Below are 19,082 nucleotides of genomic sequence, written 5' to 3' on the forward strand. Positions count from 1 at the left end.
CCAAGAGTGCAGCTAATCTCTGAACTCTGACATTAACAACAAAAAACTAATCAATCCATTTAAAACTTTTGACTCTGCCCAAACTTTTTTTTTTTTAAATAAAGATCTATTTGTTAGCAGGGAAGGGTGGGAGAGAACCAGAGTATCAGTGTGGTCCATATGATGTCAGGGATGGAACTGGGGATTTTATGCTTGTGAGTCCAGTACCTCATCTGCTGCGTTCCTTTTTGGATCACTTAACCTTATATAGACTGATGCTGACTGGAAGCCTTATCAATAATACAAAAAAGCCATTGACAGGAGTCGGGAAGTAGAGCAGCAGGTGAAGCGCACATGGCATAAGGGGTTCGAGCCCCCAGCTCCCCATCTGCCAGGGAGTCGCTTCACAGGCGGTGAAGCAGGTCTGCAGGTGTCTATCTTTCTCTCCCCCTCTCTGTCTTCCCCTCCTCTCTCCTTTTCTCTCTGTCCTATCCAACAACGACGACAATAATAACTACAACAATAAAAACAAGGGCAACAAGAAGGGGAATAAATAAATATTTTTTAAAAAAGGTCACTGACAGATTTCTGTATGCAATACTCTTTTTTTGCCACCATTTTTTAAATTTGTTATTAATAGTTTGTTATAAGATTGTAGGATTATAGTGTACAGTCCCACCCCACACCCACCACCAAAGTTCTGTGTCCTCACCCTCCCACCTCCCAAAGATAACCGCCAGAGTTCTCACAAGTCTTACGGTTTGCTTGCTTCTGTTTTGTTTCGATTTTTTTTTGCAAGTTCATGTAAATCAGATCTCTAGATTCCACAGTTGTCTTTTATCTTTCTACTTATTTCGCAAAGCATAATCATCTCCAGCTCTAACCATTTTGTCCTAAAGGACATAATATCATCTTTTTTGATCACAGAGTAGTATTCCATGGAAAATATATTTCATGACTTCCTATATATATACTTTTAAAATTTTTTTATTTTTATTTTATTTATTCCCTTTTGTTGCCCTTGTTGTTTTATTGTTGTAGTTATTATTGTTGTTGTTGTCGTTGTTGGATAGGAGAGAAACGGAGAGAGGAGGGGAAGACAGAGAGGGGGAGAGAAAGATAGACAGCTGCAGACCTGCTTCACCGCCTGTGAAGCGACTCCCCTGCAGGTGGGGAGCCGGGGTTCGAACCGGGATCCTTAACGCCGGTCCTTGTGCTTTGCGCCGCCTGCGCTTAACCCATTGCGCTACAGCCCGACTCCCCTACTTTTTAAATTAAAAAAAAATTTATTTATTTATTTTCTCTTTTGTTGCCCATGGTTTTTTATTGTTGTTGTAGTTATTATTGTTGTTATTGATGTCATTATTGTTGGATAGGACAGAGAGAAATGGAGAGAGGAGGGGAAGACAGAGAGGAGGAGAGAAAGATAGACACCTGCAGACCTGCTTCAACGCCTGTGAAGCGACCCCCCTGCAGGTGGGGAGCTGGGAGCTCGAACCCGGATCCTTACGCTGGCCCTTTTCATGACTTCTTTACCAGTTATCTGTTGATGGGCATTTAGGCTGCTTCTACTCTTTGGCTATTGTGAATAATGCAGCTATGAACACAGGGGTGCATATGTCCCTTCACATTACTGCTTGAGTGTCCACTGGATAAATGCCCAAGAGCCACCAGGACCGTAGCTAGGGCTAGGTGACCACATGCTAACTCCAGCAGTCCTGGGGGCCATTGTCCTCAATTTTTCTTTTGATAGAGGGTGAGACAGAGAGGAAGAGGGACATCTGCAATACAGTTCTGACACTTGTGAAGCTTCCCCACTGCAGGTGGGGATCAGAGGTTTGAAGCAGGGTCCTCATACACAGTAAATGGGTGGGCTACTGAGTGAGCCACCACCTAGCCCTTTGTATGTGGTACTCTTTTTAAAAAAATTTATTTATATATTCCCTTTTGTTGCCCTTGTTGTTTCATTGTTGTAGTTATTATTGTTGTTGTTATTGATGCTGTCCTTGTTGGATAGAACAGAGAGAAATGAAGAGAGGAGGGGAAGACAGAGATGAGGAGAGAAAGACAGACACCTGCAGACCTGCTTCACCTCTTGTGAAGCAACCCTTCCTGCAGGTGGGGAGCCGGGACTCATGTATGTTCTACTTTTATATATGTATATAAAAGTAAATTAGAGAAAATGTTTTTTAAGAAAATCCTCATGGAAACGCATTACACACAAAGAAAAGAAATGCAATTACAGTGTTGTACTGTACTGAAAAAAAAAAAAAGCCTGTCTATACCTGGACCCATGCAGTTTATTATTATTTATTTATTATTTATTGCCTCTAGGGTTATTGCTGGGGCTCCATGCTTGCACCACAAATCTACTGTTCCTGGAAGCCATTTTACCCATTTTTTGTTACCCCTGTTGTTGCCTTTGTTGTTGTTATTATTGTCATTTTGCCTTTGCTGTTGTTGTTGGTTAGGACAGAGAGAAATCGAGAAAGGAGGGGAAGACAGACTGGGAGAGAGAAAAATATACACCTGCAGACCTGCTTCATCGCCTGAGAAATGACCCCCTTTCAGGTGGGGAGCCAGGGGCTCGAACTGGGAGCCAGTTTAGAACTTGCACCAGTCCTTGTGCTTAACCCACTGCACTACCACTGGGCCCCCTATTATGTATATGAATGCCTTGTCTGGCTCAGCTCTGACTTATGGTGGTGCTGGAGACTGAATTTGCGACTTCAGTGCTTCAGGCATGAAAGTCTTTTTGCATAACCATTATGCTGTCTCCCCAACCCATGTAGTTTAAACCCATGTGTTCAAGGGTCAAACTTATTGTGCAAGAATACACTACCATTGTCCCCAATATCTTTGCTCCCAGGTGTGAGGCAAGGGTGGGGAGGATGAGGGATCTGAGGAAATTCACACAATCAGCTCCTATAAAGAATACAGAAAGTGGGAGGGAGGGAGAGGGAGAAGGAGAGAGGAAGAGAGACTCACAGAGAGAGGCAGACTCCCAGGAGCTAAGTCAGAGGAAATGCAGGGAAGAAACAAAGCTTTCTGAGGACCACCCAGGATGCATCCCAGTGACAGTCAAGTTTTTCTGAGTGCGCCCGCCCGCCCGGGAGGTGGCACAGTGGATAAAGCATTGGACTCTCAAGCATGAGGTCCTGAGTCTAATCCTTAGGACTACAAGCACCAGAGTGGTGGTCTCTCTGGTTCTCCCTCCCTTTCTTTATCATAAATAAATCTTTTAAAAAGAGTTAGTTTTGAGTTATTGTTAGTGGGAGTCTTCCCAAGAGTAAGGACTGACAAAAAAAGACCTCACTCCCTTGGAGAAGGAAGAGACCAGAGAGAAAACAGCTGGGTCTTGAGGTGAAATTCCCAGATTAAGATGGCTCTACGAGCCACAAGTACCAGTTGACAAGAAGGAAAAAAGAGAGCCTGCAAAAAGCTGGAATGTCCCACACCTTGGCCCCCACTGGCTTAGCCACCCAGTATGTCAGAGAGTTCTTAACCTCAAGGTCCTCTCTCACTGTGATGAAAATAGATTTCACATTTGAACAGCCTCCAAGTTCGTGGCTCTGTAGCGGAGATGTGAGAGAAAGGGAATAGGGCTGGGAGGGAAGGGAAAAGCAGTCTGAACTCTCAGGGGCCTGATTTGGGGAGGAATCGGCACTGCTCCCTTCCATAACTCAAAAACAGCTTGTGACATCCATCAGCCAGCAAGGAACAAACCCTCCCTGGGTTTCAAGCAGAACCCAGTCCTCAGAATCCAACCACGTGAATTCCAGAGGCCTTCCTGGGGGCAGCGGTCTGGGGCCCTCTTTACCATCCCTCCCGTTCCCTGGCCGGTTTTCTCTCCCTCCCACGGCAGCTGAGGCCTCCAGCTGGATCCTGGGTTGGAGTCCAGGTCTGCATCTGTCTGAGGCCCTGCTCTGGCTTCCTTTCCCAGAACTCAGGGCCCCCGGGGAGGGAGCAGGAGGAGCAGCCTGGAGGGAAGTGAAGGGAGAACAGGAGGGAGGGAGGGTTGGAAGAGGCAAAGCTGGGGCCAGAGCTGGGAGATTCTGGGACAGCCCCAACTTCCACTCCCTGACCACAGGCCAGAACTTTCGTGGGCTGGTTTTTATTTTAGGGAAAAAGGGGGGGGGGGGGTTGGGGTGGTGGTGAAAGGAAGTTACGGGTGGCACAGTGAGGCAAAAAAAAAAACAGGGCTTCCTCCTTATTTGGGGGTGGCCTCCAATCCTACCCAGAGGAGCACAGTCTGGGAAATTGACTGTTATGATGATGGCAAAGGTCACCACTTTGACAAGTACTGATGGGGGTGGAGGGTGGGACTGGGGCTGTGCCACATCTGACAGGGTTCAGTGTGTAAGAGTCCTGTGCAGAGTGTGTGCCCTGAAGTCTGTGCCTCAGTTTCCACATCTGTAAACAACAGTGCCTCCCTTGCAGAAACATGCTGCTTGCCATAAAGCAAGCAAACCCTCACGATGACCCAGTGCAGTAGGACTATAGTGCTGCCCCCTTGTTTATTTACTTATTTCTTTCTTTATTTATTTAGTCAGTGCCAGGGGTTTCACTGCTCCAGGATGGTTTTTGTACACACACACACACACACACACACACACACACACACAGATACAGAGATACAGGCAAGGGTAGACAGCCTAATGGTTATGCAAAGAGACTCTCATGCCTGAGGCTCCAATATCCCAGATTCAATCTTCCACACCACCATAAACCAAGAGCTGAGCAGTGCTCTTTTAAAAAGAGAGAGTGGTCCCGGAGGTGGTGCAGTGGATAAAGCACTGGATTCTCAACCATGAGGTCCTGAGTTTGATCCCCAGCAGCACATGTACCAGAATGATGTCTGGTTCTTTCTCTCCTCCTATCTTTCTCATGAATAAATAAATAATTTTTAAAAACCTCTTCATTTAAAAAGAGAGAGAGACCACAGCACAGAAGTTTCCTCCAATGCAGTGGGGCCAGGCTTGATCCTGGGTTGTAATTATAGCAAAGCTGGCACACTATCTAAGTGAGCTATTTTGCAGGCCTGTGACTGCCTACTTCATAGATGGGGGAACTCAGTTTCACAGTTGAAGAGAAGCCAAGCTAGGACTCACGCCAAGGTGGTTTCTCTCCTGAGCACAGGCTCTCCCCCTTGCCCTATGAGGAAAAGTTCGAAGCAGTGGTCATGTGCACACACTTTACAGCCAAATGGCTAAGTTGGCCTTCCAGCTCAGTCACTGACCAGTTGTGTGAATGGAAGCAAACTGCTTGACCTCTAATGCCTTGGTTTGCTCATCTATAAAATGGGTCTCCTGGGGGAAAATAAGCAAGTTGCTAGTTATGCCAGCTTTCTCTCTGGCTGCCCTCCACAGCTCCCTCTGACCACAGTGCTTGGAGCTGTGCTCTCTGGCTTTGTTCTGGGTCCTGCCAGCTTTGCCCTGAGGGTCCTAGAGGCTTCAAGTGTCTTTCTAAGAGAATGGGAGTGGTGGTAGAGAGGGTGGGCAGAAGATAAAGTTGGGCCAATAAACAGGGGACCAGGTAACCTGGTTTTTGTTTGTATTTTTCTAGAGGTCTTTAACCTTAGCAGTGACTGTCTAGTCAGAGTGTCAACCAGAGCAGGGAAACTGGTCAGGAACTGAAGACTAACAGTTTCAGAGAGCTGTGACTTTTGAGGTCCTTAAAGGAAAGGACGTAGGTCAGTGAAACAGCTCGCTTGGATAGTGTGCTGCTTTGCCATGTGTGTGAACCAGGTTCCAGTCCAGCCACCACTGCTTTGAAGGAAGCTTTGGTATGTGGTGTCTTTCACTCTTCTCTCTCTGCCTCTGAGGGGGGGGGGGGGGAGGGGAAGGGAAGGAAAGCACGCACACAGGGCCTCTGAAGTGTCTCAAAAGGCTCCACAATATTAGGAACCCTGTCACACTCATGAGGGCTGCTGGCTTTGCTCTCTGGGCCCTGACAATGGAGTACTTCTATTCAAGGGCAAAGGAAGGTCAGGGAGGGGAAAGATAAGTGCCTGGGCTTCTGGACCTCTGCCCACTCTGGACTTAGTCTGGAATAAGCCAAATGGCTCTGTGGGCACTGGTGTGAATGGGGTGGGGAGAGGCCCCATGACACCAGATAGGAAATGAAAGATAACCCATTGCCACTAGAGACACAATTGCCACTAGAGACACAAGGTGGACAACATCACCACCTCGTGGACAGATGGTAGAACAACAATGCACAGTAGAATGAGGCAGGCAGCAGCGGGCGTGGAAGGAAGAGTACAAGAATAATCATGTACTTGGGAGGGTTAGAGATGAGAGGAGTTTATTATAGGTCTTCCTGTAGGGAAGCAAGCAATGCTCTAGATTCCTCTAGATGGGAAATCTACTCTTTTTTTTTTTTTTTCCAACCAGAGCACTGTTCAGTTCTGTGAATTCAAAATTCAGGCATACAAATCTTTTGCATAATCACTATGCTACTTCCCCTGCCATATAAAGAATCTATTTCAGAAGGAGACCTGTTAGAAAGGTCTTAAAACTTTTTTGGAAATCTGCCTTCAACCAAATCCCATCACCTCCAAACAGGAATGTGGGGAGGGGTGTTCCAGTGCCTCTCAAATGTTTGAACAATCACAATCCAAAAATTTCTCCCGCTTTACTTTAACTTTCCTGAGTTCACCCTTCCGCTTTTCACTCATTGTATCTCCCTCCACCCCCCCCCCACCAATGGTTTTTCTTGTTTAATAAAGCTAACTTGTAAGGGATGGAGCACATACTTTTAAAAAAAAATTTCTTTATTGGGGAATTAATGTTTTACATTCAATAGTAACTACAATAGTTTGTACATGCATAACATTTCTCAGTTTCCCATATAACAATACAACCCCCACTAGATCCTCTGTCATCCTTCTTGGACCTGTATTCTCCCCATCCACCCACCCCAGAGTCTTTTATTTTGGCACAATACACCAGTTCCAGTTCAGGTTCTACTTGTGTTTTCTCTTCTGATTTTGTTTTTCAACTTCTGCCTCAGAGTGAGATCATCCCATATTCATCCTTCTGACTTATTTCACATAACATGAATTTTTCAAGGTCCATCCAAGATCAGCTGAAAATGGTGAAGTCACCTTTTTTTTATAGCTGAGTAGTATTCCATTGTATATATATACCACAACTTGCTCAGCCACTCATCTGTTGTTGGACACCTGGGTTGCTTCCAGGTTTTGGCTATTACAAATTGTGCTGCCAAGAACATATGTGTACACAGATCTTTTTGGATGGATATGTTGGTTTCCTTAGGATATATCCCCAGGAGAGGAATTGCAGGATGATAGGGTAGGACCAATTCTAGCTTTCTGAGAGTTCTCCAGACTGTTCTCCACAGAGGTTGGACCAATTGACATTCCCACCAGCAGTGTAGGAGGGTTCCTTTGACCCCACACCCTCTCCAGCATTTGCTGCTGTTACCTTTTCTAATGTATGACATTCTCACAGGAGTGAAGTGGTATCTCATTGTTGTCTTTATTTGCATTACTCTGACAGAGACTTGGAGCATTTTTTCATGTGTTTCTAGGCCTTTTGGATCTCTTCCGTAGTGAATATTCTGTCCATGTCCTCCCCCCACTTATGGATGGGGTTATTTGTTGTCTTGTTGTTGAGATTTGCAAGTTTTTTATATATTCTGGTTATTAGCCTCTTGTCTGATGTATGGCATGTAAAGATCTTCTCCCATTCTGTGAGGGGTCTCTTGGTTTGGGTAGTAGTTTCTTTAGCTGTGCCAAAGCTTTTTAATTTTATGTAGTCCCATAGGTTTATGCTTGCCTCAGTCTTCTTTGTAATTGGATTCGTTTCATTGAAGATGTCTTTAAAATTTATGCAGAAAAGAGTTTGCCAATATTTTCCTCTAAGTATCTGATAGTTTGTGGTCTAACATCCAAGTCCTTGATCCACTTGGAATTTACTTTTGTATTTGGTGAAATATAGTGGTTCAGTTTCATTCTTCTGCATGTTTCAACCCATTTTTTTCCAATACCATTTGTTGAAGAGACTCTGCTTTCCCCATTGAATAGTCTGAGCACCTTTGTCAAAGATTAGATGTCCATAGGTGTGGGGGCTTACTTCTGGGCTCTCAATTCTATTCCACTGGTCAGTGTATCTATTCATGTTCCAGTACCAAGCAGTTTTGATGACAACAACTCTATAATACAATTTGAGATCTGGGAGTGTGATGCATGCCTCCGGTTCTATTCTTTTTTTCTCAAGATTGTTTTGGCAATTCTAGGTCTTTTCTGGTTCCAGATAAACATTTGTAGCATTTGTTCTATTCTCATAAAAAATGTGCTTGAGATCATGATGGAGAGAGCATTAAATTTGTAGATGGCTCTGGATAGTAAATTCATTTTGATGATGTTAATTCTTCCAACCCATGAACACGGAATATCTTTCTACTTCTTTGTGTCTTTTTCAATTTCCTTGAGTAGTGATTCATAATTTTCAGTATACAAGTCTTTCACTTCTTTGGTTAGGTTTACTCCTAGATATTTTATTGTTTATGTTGCTATAGTAAAAGGAATTGATTTCTGGACTTCAATTTCTTCTAACTTAGTGTTTGCATAGAGGAATGCCACTGACTTTTGAATGTTAACTTTGTCGCCTGATACCTTACTATATTCCTTGATGATTTCAAAAAGCTTCTTGCTGGATTCCTTAGGTTTTTCTATGTATACTATCATGTCATCTGCAAATAGGGAGAGTTTGACTTCTTCTCTTCCAATCTGTATCCCTTTAATTCCTTGCTCTTGCCTGATTGCTATGGCAAAAACTTCCAGCACTATGTTGAATAGTAATGGTGATGGTGGGCATCCCTGTCTAGTACCTGATCTGAAAGGAAATGCTTCCAGTTTTTCACCATTGAGTATGACGTTGGCCATAGATTTGCTATATATAGACTCCACTATCTTCAGGAATTTTCCATCTATTCCCATTTTTTGTAGTGTTTTGATCATAAAGGGATGCTGGATTTTGTCGAAGGCTTTCTCTGCATCTATTGATATGACCATGTGGCTTTTGGTCTTGCTTTTGTTGATGTGGTGAATGACGTTGATTGATTTATGTATATTAAACTAACCTTGCATGCCTGGGATAAACTCTACTTGGTTATGATGAAGAATCTTTTTAATATGCTGCTGTATCGGGTTGGCTAGAATTTTGTTCAATATTTTAGCATCTATGTCCATCAGAGATATTGGTCTGTAGTTTTCTTTTTTGGTTGTGTCCCTGTCTGCTTTTGGTATCAGAGTGATTGATGTTGGCTTCACAGAAGCTGGAAGGGAGTATTCCAGTGTCTTCAATCTTCTGGAAGACTTTTAAAAGTAGAGGTACTAGTTCTTCTTCGAAGGTTTTGTAGAATTCATTTGTAAAACCATCTGGTCCAGGACTTTCATTTTTGGGAAGATTTTTGATAACTGTTTCAATTTCATTGGCTGTGATGGGCCTGTTCATGTTATCCACTTCCTCTTTACTTAGTTTTGGAAGTTGGTAGGTATCTAGGAAATCGCCCATTTCTTCCAGGTTCTCTAGCTTGGTGCATATAGTTGTTCATAGAAGCCTCGCATGATATGTTGAATTTCTGTGGTGTCTGTTGTGATATCTCCTCTTTCATTTACTATCCGATTTATTTGGGTCTTCTTCCTTTTTTGTTTTGTGAGTCTGGCTAAAGCTATGTTGATTTTGTTCACTCTTTCGAAGAACCAACATTTACTTTCGTTGATCTTTTGTATGGTTTTCTTATTCTCAATGTTATTGATTTCTGCCCTAACTTTAGTGATTTCTGTCCTTCTGGTTGCTTTAGGGTTCCTTTGTTGTTCTTCTTCTAGGTCTTTAAGATGTGCAATTAGGCTGTTTATTTGTGCTTTTTCTTGTTTCCTAATGTGTGCTTGTATGGCTATGAAATTCCCTCTCAGTACTGCCTCAGCTGTGTCCCAAATATTTTGATAGCTTGTGTCTTCATTTTCATTGAAGTCTGAAAACACTTTTGATTTCTTCCTTGATTTCCTCTTTGACCCAGAAGTTGTTAAGAAGTGTACTGTTGAGCTTCCACATTTGGGGACTATTACTAATCTTTTGTTGATTGTTAAGTGTTTAATTCCACTGTGGTCTGAGAACATGTTTGGGATGATTTCAATGCTCTTGAATTTGCTGATGCTGTCTTTGTGGCCTAACATATGGTCTATCCTTGAGAATGACCCATGTGGACTTGAGTAAAATATTTATTCCAGTTTCTTGGGATGAATAACTCTGAAAATGTCCAATAGTTCTAGTTTATCTGTCTCCTCATTTAGCTCCTTTATGTCTTTATTGCTTTTCTGCTTGGATGATCTGTCAAGCTGACAGAGTGGGGTGCTAAAGTCCCTTACTATGACTGTGTTGCTGTTAATATATTGCTGTAGCTCTTTCAGTAGACGTTTGATTTATTTAGATGACTTCTCATCGGGTGCATAGATGTTAATAATTGTTAAGTCCTCTTGATTGACTGATCCTCTGAGCATTAAGTACTGTCCATTCCTATATTTTTTAATCTTATCTATTTTAAAGTCTATAGTGTCAGATATTAGAATAGCTGTTCCTGCCCTTTTCTGTGGTCCATTGGCTTGTATGATAGTTTTCCATCCTTTCACTTTGAGTCTGTGTTTGTCTTGTTGAGTTAGGTGGGTTTCCTGTAGACAGCATATTGTTGGGTTGTGTTTTCTGATCCATCTTCCTACTCTGTGTCTTTTAATAAGTGAATTCAGGCCATTGACATTTATTGATATCAAAGACTGAAGATATTTTAGCACCATTCTTGTAGAGTTTTAAGAGTGTGCTGATATATGGCCTATTTATGGTGGTCTGACTATTTATAGGAGACCCTTCAGAACTTCTTTCAGGGCAAGCTTGGTGATAGTTGATTCCTTCAACTGTTGCGTGTCTGAGAAGGTTTTGATGCCTCCATCTAGTCTGAATGACAGTCTAGCAGGATACAGTATTGTTGGTTGAAAGCCTTTCTCATTGAGCACTTGATAGATATCTTGACATTCTCTTCTGGCCTGTAGTGTTTGTGTGGAGAAGTCAGCTGCTAATCTTATGGGTTTTCCTCTGTAGGTGACTCTTTGTTTTTCTCTTGCAGCCTTCAGGATCCTTTCTTTATCCTTATTCCTTTCCATCTAAATAGGATGTGTCTTGGTGTCTTTAAGACTGGGTTAATTCTGTTTGGGAGCCTCTGGGCTTCTTAAATCTTTATGTCTCTGATGTTGTCTAGACTAGAGAAGTTTTCAGCTATTATGGCCTGAAAAATGCTTTCTTCCTCTCCCTCTCTTTCTTCCTCTGGTAAGCCAATAATGCCTATATTGTTTCTTTTGAAGTCATCCCATAGGACTCTGTTGTTATTTTCAGTATCTCTTTATCTCTTTTTGAGATGTCTTACTTCTTTTTTAGTTGTCTCTAATTCGTCCTTGATCTTGCTAATTCTGTCTTCAGCCTCATTGATTCTATTCTCTCTGCCTAATACTGTTTTCTGGAGTTCATCTATTTTGTTACCCTGTTCTGATACTGTTTTAGCTTGTTTAGCTATTCGTGTTCTTAGCCCAGCTATTTCAGCTTTCAGCTCTCTAATAACCTTGAGATAATTAGTGTTTTCTTCCAGAGTCTCATTTGTTGTTTCTGCATTTCTGATGACAATTCTTTCAAACTCTTTACTCACTCCTGTGATTATTTCCTTAGCTAATGTTTGGATGTTGACCTCATTATTTTGTGCTTCACCCTTTGGGGGGGCTTTTAGCTGGACTCTTGTCCTGGTTAATTTCTCCAATATTTCTTCTTGTTGTTTTAACCATTTTATATATTATGTTATGAGTTCCCTCTCTTAGTACTTTTCAAATTACTGATCACTCTTGCCTGGATTGACTTGTGTCTAAGTAAGGTAATTAAAGGGTTCACAGTGGTGGAAGTTAACAGTTGTTTCAATAGTATTTTAATCCCTGGTTTGGAGCTCAGTGGCTTAAAAGCCTCTTTTGTGCTTTTTCTTCCCTGTAGGCTATGGGAGCCTGAGGGCTTTTAAACTATATGTAGGCTTCTTAGCTTAATCACTGACTCCTGACCAAGAGATAAAGCAGGGTGTGGCAGAAATAATCCTGTAGTTATGCAAAGAGACTTTCACAGCCCCACCACTATGCTAAGGAGGTATAGGTCTTCTCCTGTGTTTCCTGGTTAGATCTCTGTCCCCTGGTGTCCCTCCCTGCTGCCGTTCCAGATTCTGAGGGCAGTAGCAATGGAGACTCAGAGTTGCACTTGGTGAGTCTCCAGGGAATCCTCTCCTCCCTTCAGCCGTCCCCTTGTTGTTGGAACAGACTTGAGATGGTGTCTCTGATAACTGCCAGACTGTTACCAGCCACTTAATCTCTCCCTAGGCTCCTCTCTGTCCACCAGTCACATGTGTTTGCACTCACCGGTGATTTGGTGGGTTCCTGAAGTTGTTTAGTCCTGTCTTGTTTCGGTCCTAGGTGGTCTCCTTTGGTATTCCTAGTTGATCCGGGAGAGGAGAGGAGAGGAGAGAATCAGATCTGCTGGTGTTCGTAGCCCCCAGAGCACATACTTTATCCAGAGTGTATATCTGAGTTTAGGCCCCTGGCTACCAAATTGGAGCATGTGTGAAGAAGCTTTACAAGCTCTGGATCAATGCTGAGGTCCCTCTTTTTTCTCTCTCTCCATATCTATGATTTATCTATCTATTTGTTTATTTTTAAATTTTTAATATTTATTTCCTTTTGTTGCGCTTGTTATTTTATCATTGTAGTTATTAGTGTTGTTGTTATTGATGCCGTCCTTGTTGGATAGGACAGAGAGAAATGGAGAGAGAAAGGGAAGACAGAGAGAGTGAGAGAAAGACAGACAACTGCAGACCTGCCTCACGGCCTGTGAAGTGACTCCCCTGCAGGTGGGGAGCCAGGGGCTCGAACCAGATTTATCTATTTATGAGTGAGAGGAAGAGAGAGAGAAAGAACCAGAGCATTGGTCCGGTATATGCAATGCCAAGTATCAAACTCAAAACCTTCTGTGGGAGCTGGGGAGACAACGTAGTGGTTATGCAAAATGCTTGCAGCTAGGAGGTGCCAAATTCAATCTCCAGCACCACCATAAACCCAGACCTGAGCAGTGTTTGGTGTCTGTTTCTCATTTAAATAAATAAATAAGTTTCTTGTTGAAAATTCAAGATTTTATCCACGGCACCACTTCCTAACACACACACACACATATATATATTCCCTTTTGTTTTGTTGCCCTTGTTTTATTGTTATAGTTGTCATCTTTGTTGGATAGGACAGAGAGAAATGGAGACAGGAGGGGAAGACAGAGGGGGAGAGAAAGATAGACACTTACAACAACAAAAACAATAAAATATCTAGGAATAAGCCTAACCAAAGAAGAGAAAGACTTGTATACTGAAAATCATGAGTCACTACTTAAGGAAATTTAAAAAGACACAAAGAGGTGGAAAGATATTCCATGCTTATGGGTTGGAAGAATTAACATCATCAAAATGAATATACTGTCCAGAGCCATATACAAATTTAATGCTATCCCCATCAAGATCCCAAGCACATTCTTTAGGAGAATAGAACAAATGCTACAAATGTTTATCTGGAAACAGAAAAGACCTAGAATTGCCAAAACAATCTTGAGAAGAAAGAACAGAACTGGAGGCATCACACTCCCAGATCTCAAATTGTATTATAGGGCCATTGTCATCAAAACTGCTTGGTACTGGAACATGAATAGATGCACTGACCAGTGGAATAGAATTGAGAGCCCAGAAGTAAGCCCCCACACCTATGGACATCTAATCTTTGACAAAGGTGCCCAGACTATTCAATGGGGAAAGCAGAGTCTCTTCAACAAATGGTGTTGAAAAAAAATGGGTTGAAACATGCAGAAGAATGAAACTGAACCACTATATTTTATCAAATACAAAAGTAAATTCCAAGTGGATCAAGGATTTGAATGTCTGCCTTGGGTACCCTGGGGTCGCTCTCCCAGGCTTTGTCCGGGTGGTGACCAGAGCGCAGGGCTCTGCCTCCTGATGTACAGTCCCTTTCCACAGTGTGAAGCCGGGCCCCAAGTCAGTGCCTGCATATTCCTACAGCTTCTCAGAGTCCCACGGACCGTGACTGAGGAGACAAACCATGCAGGAAACAGTTTACCTGAACACACTGCCTGGGTATGTTCTTTCCACTCTTACCAGTCTCTGATTTAAGCTCTTACCTTGCTTTAAAAACAAACAAATTAAAAAAAAAAAAAGGTCTTGGATGTTAGACCAGAAACTACCACATACGTAGAGGAAAATATTGGCAGAACTCTTTTCCGCTTACATTTTAAAGACATCTTCAGTGAAACGAATCCAATTACAAAGAAGACTAAGGCAAGCATAAACCTATGGGACTACATCAAATTAAAAAGCTTCTGCACAGCAAAAGAAACCACTACCCAAACCAAGAGACCCCTCACAGAATGGGAGAAGATCTTTACATGCCATACATCAGACAAAAAGCTAATAACCAGAATAAATAAAGAGCTTGCCAAACTCAACAACAAGAAAACAAATAACCCCATCCAAAAAATGGGGGGAGGACATGGACAGAATATTCACCACAGAAGAGATCCAAAAGGCCGAGAAACACATGAAAAATGCTCCAAGTCTTTGACTGTCAGAGAAATGCAAGTAAAGACAACAATGATGGGCAGGGGAGACAGCATAATGGTTATGCAAACAGACTCTCATGCCTGAGGCTCCCAAGTCCCAGGTTCTATCCTCCGCACCACCATAAGCCAGAGCTGAGCAGTGCTCTGGTGTTTCTCTCTGTGTGTTTCTCTCTCTCTTCGTCTCTCTCAAAAATAAAATAAATAAAAATTAAAAATATATATATTAAAAAAAAGACAACAATGAGATACCACTTTACTCCTGTAAGAATGTCATTTACTGTTGAATGTAAAACATTAATTCCCTAATAGAGAAAATAAAAGAAGGAAAGGAAGGAAGGAAGTGAGAGAGAGGGAGAGGAAGAAGGAGAGAGAGAGAAAGAGAAAGACACTTGCAGACCTGCATCACTGCTTGTGAAGTGACTCCCCTGCAGGTGGGGAGCAGGGGGCCTTGAGCCCACTATGCTACTGGACTACTCACAACACCAATCCATATATTAACTTACAAGGAATTCAACCCCAACACCACCACCCCCAACACACACATATGAGCAGCATCATTAAAAACATAAAAACTTTGGGTCTCAACCTTCTATTGATTAGGATTTGATATGCTGAGCAAATTGTCACCCAAATTTGGGGGGTATTTATTTATTTGGGGATGGGATACAGAGTTCTGGTGGTGGGAATTGTGTAGAATTGTACCCCTCTTATCCTATAGACTTTTCAGTGTTTCCATTTTATAAGTAAGTCAAAAATATTTATTTATCTATTTATTTATTTTAGATAGAGGCAAAAAGAGTGAAATGTAATGGGATCCAGGCTCAAACTGGGATGCACATGGCAAAGCAGCACATGGCAAAGTGGATAGTGTTATCCACGTGAACTATTTTGCTAGCCCTTGGGTATACATTTAACCATTAAGAATATAGGTTTTGGGAGTTGGGCAGTAGCGCAGCAGGTTAAGTGCACGTGGGAGGTGCAAGGACCGTCCTAAGGGTCCCGGTTCAAGGCCCCTGGCTCCTCACCTGCAGGGTAGTTGCTTCACAGGTGGTGAAGCAGGGCTGCAGGTGTCTGTATTTGTCTCCCCCTCTCTCCATTTCCCTCTATCCTATCTAACAATGATGACACCGATAACAACAATAACTACAACAACAATAAAAAACAAAGGCAACAAAAGAGAAAATAAATAAATTTAAAAAAGAACATAGGTTTTGCCCCATCAGCTGGGGCCCTAGTCAGGGAGTCCTGAGATTCCCAAACAGACATGATGGGCCTATGTTGTTTTCGCCGGGTTATGTTGTTTTCGCCAGGCTGGCTTCACGGGCAGGTAACAGACGACCAGGGACTCATGGTTGAGCTGTAGGCAGTATCTCTTTATTCATGCAGGATGCAGCACAATCTAAGACAAGCTAAGCTAAACTCAAGTACCGTAAAACTCACAATGCTGTCTTTATATATACTTGCCAAGTAGGGTGGAAACAGGATGTGACATAGAGAGGGTGGAGAGAAAAGTGACTGGTGAAAATCAGAGTGTGACAAGGAGGGGGTGGAGCAGGCGAGAATCCTATCACTGAACCACCAATGCCCTGGAGGGAGGGTGGTACTTGTTAACAGTGGTTATGTAAATAGAATGAAGTGGTTATGTAAATAGAATAGTGTTAAGCAGAGGGGATTTAAACCAAATGAAACAGAAGGGGTCTCATGCATACCAACAATTCCCCCTTTCTTTTTAACTAATGGCCATTGTGGGGTGAACAGAAACCTATATAGTACAGGCATTTTCAAAAGAACTGGCATAAGACATGGAAAACAAAATAGGCGAGCAGCAATAACCAGTGTGATGCCAAGGGGAGCTTTTCTTGCCTCAAAGGGCAAGGCCTAGCAGGCGAAAGGGCATTTCTTGCCTCTGGGAGTGCTTCATGCCTCTGGGGGCATCTCTTGCCTCAAAGGGCGTTTCCTGCCTCTGTGGGCATCTCTTGCCTCTTGGGGCGCTTTATGCCTCTGTGGGCATAACCTAATAAGGAGGGGGAGTTTTCTGCCTCTGGGGCAGAGCCTGCAGGCGAGGGAACATGGTCTATAAAGTCTCAAGGCAATTGGCTGAAGTTAGTCTTTGAGAAACACAGCAGCATGTACCAGTAAGTCCGATGGAGGTGTCAGTCCAAAGTAGCTGACCACAGAAGAAAATGCCAGAGGATGAAATGCTGCACGTCTGTCTCGATGGGGAATGTCTGCCACCAGAATTCTGCTTTTCTGTAGAGAGTGAGCTTTGGAGTCTGTGAATCTGTTTCTTCAGGTCGTGCCAGGTCTCATCATTGGTTTCCGGGGGTGTGTTGTAATCATTCCATCTTGTGGGCGATGTCAGAGAACAGGGGTCCAAATGGATTTCCAGAAATTCCATTTGAGTGGATGCTTTTTCATGTGAAGACTTTGACAGCTGAAATTCACTTAACTTGTCAAACAAAACTTGTAGCAGATTAGAAGTTTACTATAATTGATAACTCCATTATAATTAGAAGTCCTTTCTAGTATGATTTTAAGGTTGTTTAAACAGTTTAAACTCAATAAAATGTGGAAAGGTAAACAGAAGAACCACGGTTAAAAGCCTCAGGCATGAGAATAATTAACATAATCATTGCACTATCTGCCCCACCCATAACTCATACAGTTTTCAGGATTAAACGTTTCAGATTCATGTCAAGACATAAAAGAGAAATCAAAGGAGGCAAAAAAACAATTTTTTGGATTGTTTCTGGATGTCTCTAGAAATCATGGCTGCGTCCAGCATTTTTTTTTTTAAGTCAATGTCAAACAAAAATTCAGTCATTCAAATCATTCTCTTATGAAATGCAACTTGAACCAGATTATCAAGATCTCACCATGTAGGATTAAGAGTCCCCGGAGGGCGTCCTAGTCCAAAAAGCTCCTCGAAATTCCATTTAGGGTGCTTCTGACTGTTCCTGCTGGATTGCTTCAGGCACCCATTTTTAAAAGCGTCTTCCCATCGAAGAAAGAATCCAATCAGGAGAGTAGAACTAACCACGTGTCTCCATACTTGGGAACTGCCAGGGTACTGGAGAATGCTCCTCAAACTAGAGTAGTCCTTCTCCATGGGAAACATTCGAGAAGTCCAGAAAGTCCCAGGGGAAATCCCCATGCATAGCCCAAGGTCTACAATCACAGTCATAAAGAACCAAACTGTGGCCCGGAGCAAAATGTAGTCCTTTTCCTCAGGAAACATGGGAGAGGGAATCCAGAAAGTCCAAGGAGAAATCTCCGTGCATCTCCCAAGCTCTATGATCCCGGTCATAAGAAACCAAAGTTCCCGGTCAGGGAACCGAAGTGTGGCCCAGAGTAAAATGTTCCAGAGACAGAGAAACTGTCTCATAATGAAACAGTAGAGGCTTTGGCAAACCTCTTCATAAGTAGAAGAGAAGACCATAGTGCATAGGTAGGCAAAGTCTTCACTTATCTGGGAGTTGCACAGGTCCAGTCCCACGTTGTAGCGCCATATGTTGTTTTCAACGGGCTATGTTGTTTTCGCCGGGCTGGCTTCACGGGCAGGTAACAGACGACCAGGGACTCATGGCTTGGTTGTACGCAGTATCTCTTTATTCATGCAGGACGCAGCACAATCTAAAACGAGCTAAGCTAAACTCAAGGTACTGTAAAACTCACAATGCTGTCTTTATATATACTTGCCAAGTAGGGTGGAAAACAGGATGTGACATAGAGAGGGTAGAGAGAAAAGTGACTGGTGAAAATCAGAGTGTGACAAGGAGGGGGTGGAGCAGGCGAGAATCCTATCACTGAACCACCAATGCCCTGGAGGGAGGGTGGTACTTGTTAACAGTGGTTATGTAAATAGAATAGTGTTAAGCAGGGGGGATTTAAACCAAATGAAACAGAAGGGGTCTCATGCATACCAATAGGCCTAGACCTCAAATAAATCCCTCTCTCCATTGTTACCAGTCACCTCTATCAGGAACAACAAAACAGACCCCTTGTGGACCCCCATAGGACCTTGCCCTCAACCTGGATCAACAATGGTAGAGAATGTTCCATCCTCTGAAGGGAGGCTGGTCAATATACTCTATGCTACACCTGAGGAAGATGGGTCCTGATATTGGGGCAGCTTAGAATGTTCCTACTCATGACCACAGATGGTAAGGTCAGATCTACAGGGGTGCAGAGGTCACCTAGGCTCCTAAACTGAATATGGGCCCCAGATCAGATCAGATCAAATTAAATCGATGGGGTTTATAGTCAACAATATTTATACACCTTTCCCATATTTGGGAGCTACTCTCTTTCCAGATCCAGCTTTCTAGTCCTTTTTCCAGCAGTGACATTACCTCCCCAAACAATAACTAGGATCCACCTGCATATCAG

The 19,082-nt window shown here is 42.8% G+C and overlaps 1 protein-coding gene and 1 pseudogene across 1 annotated transcript in view; one reads left to right on the top strand and one right to left on the bottom strand.

Moving 5' to 3' along the window:
* Positions 1-19,082, bottom strand: part of CCND3 (cyclin D3) — a 169,544-nt gene that overhangs the window by 142,537 nt on the left and 7,925 nt on the right. The window lies entirely within an intron of this gene.
* LOC132538472 (small nucleolar RNA SNORA73 family) lies at positions 14,005-14,191 on the top strand (annotated as a pseudogene).

Source organism: Erinaceus europaeus, chromosome 4 (assembly GCF_950295315.1).
Source record: "Erinaceus europaeus chromosome 4, mEriEur2.1, whole genome shotgun sequence".
NCBI classification, from domain to species: Eukaryota; Metazoa; Chordata; class Mammalia; order Eulipotyphla; family Erinaceidae; genus Erinaceus; species Erinaceus europaeus.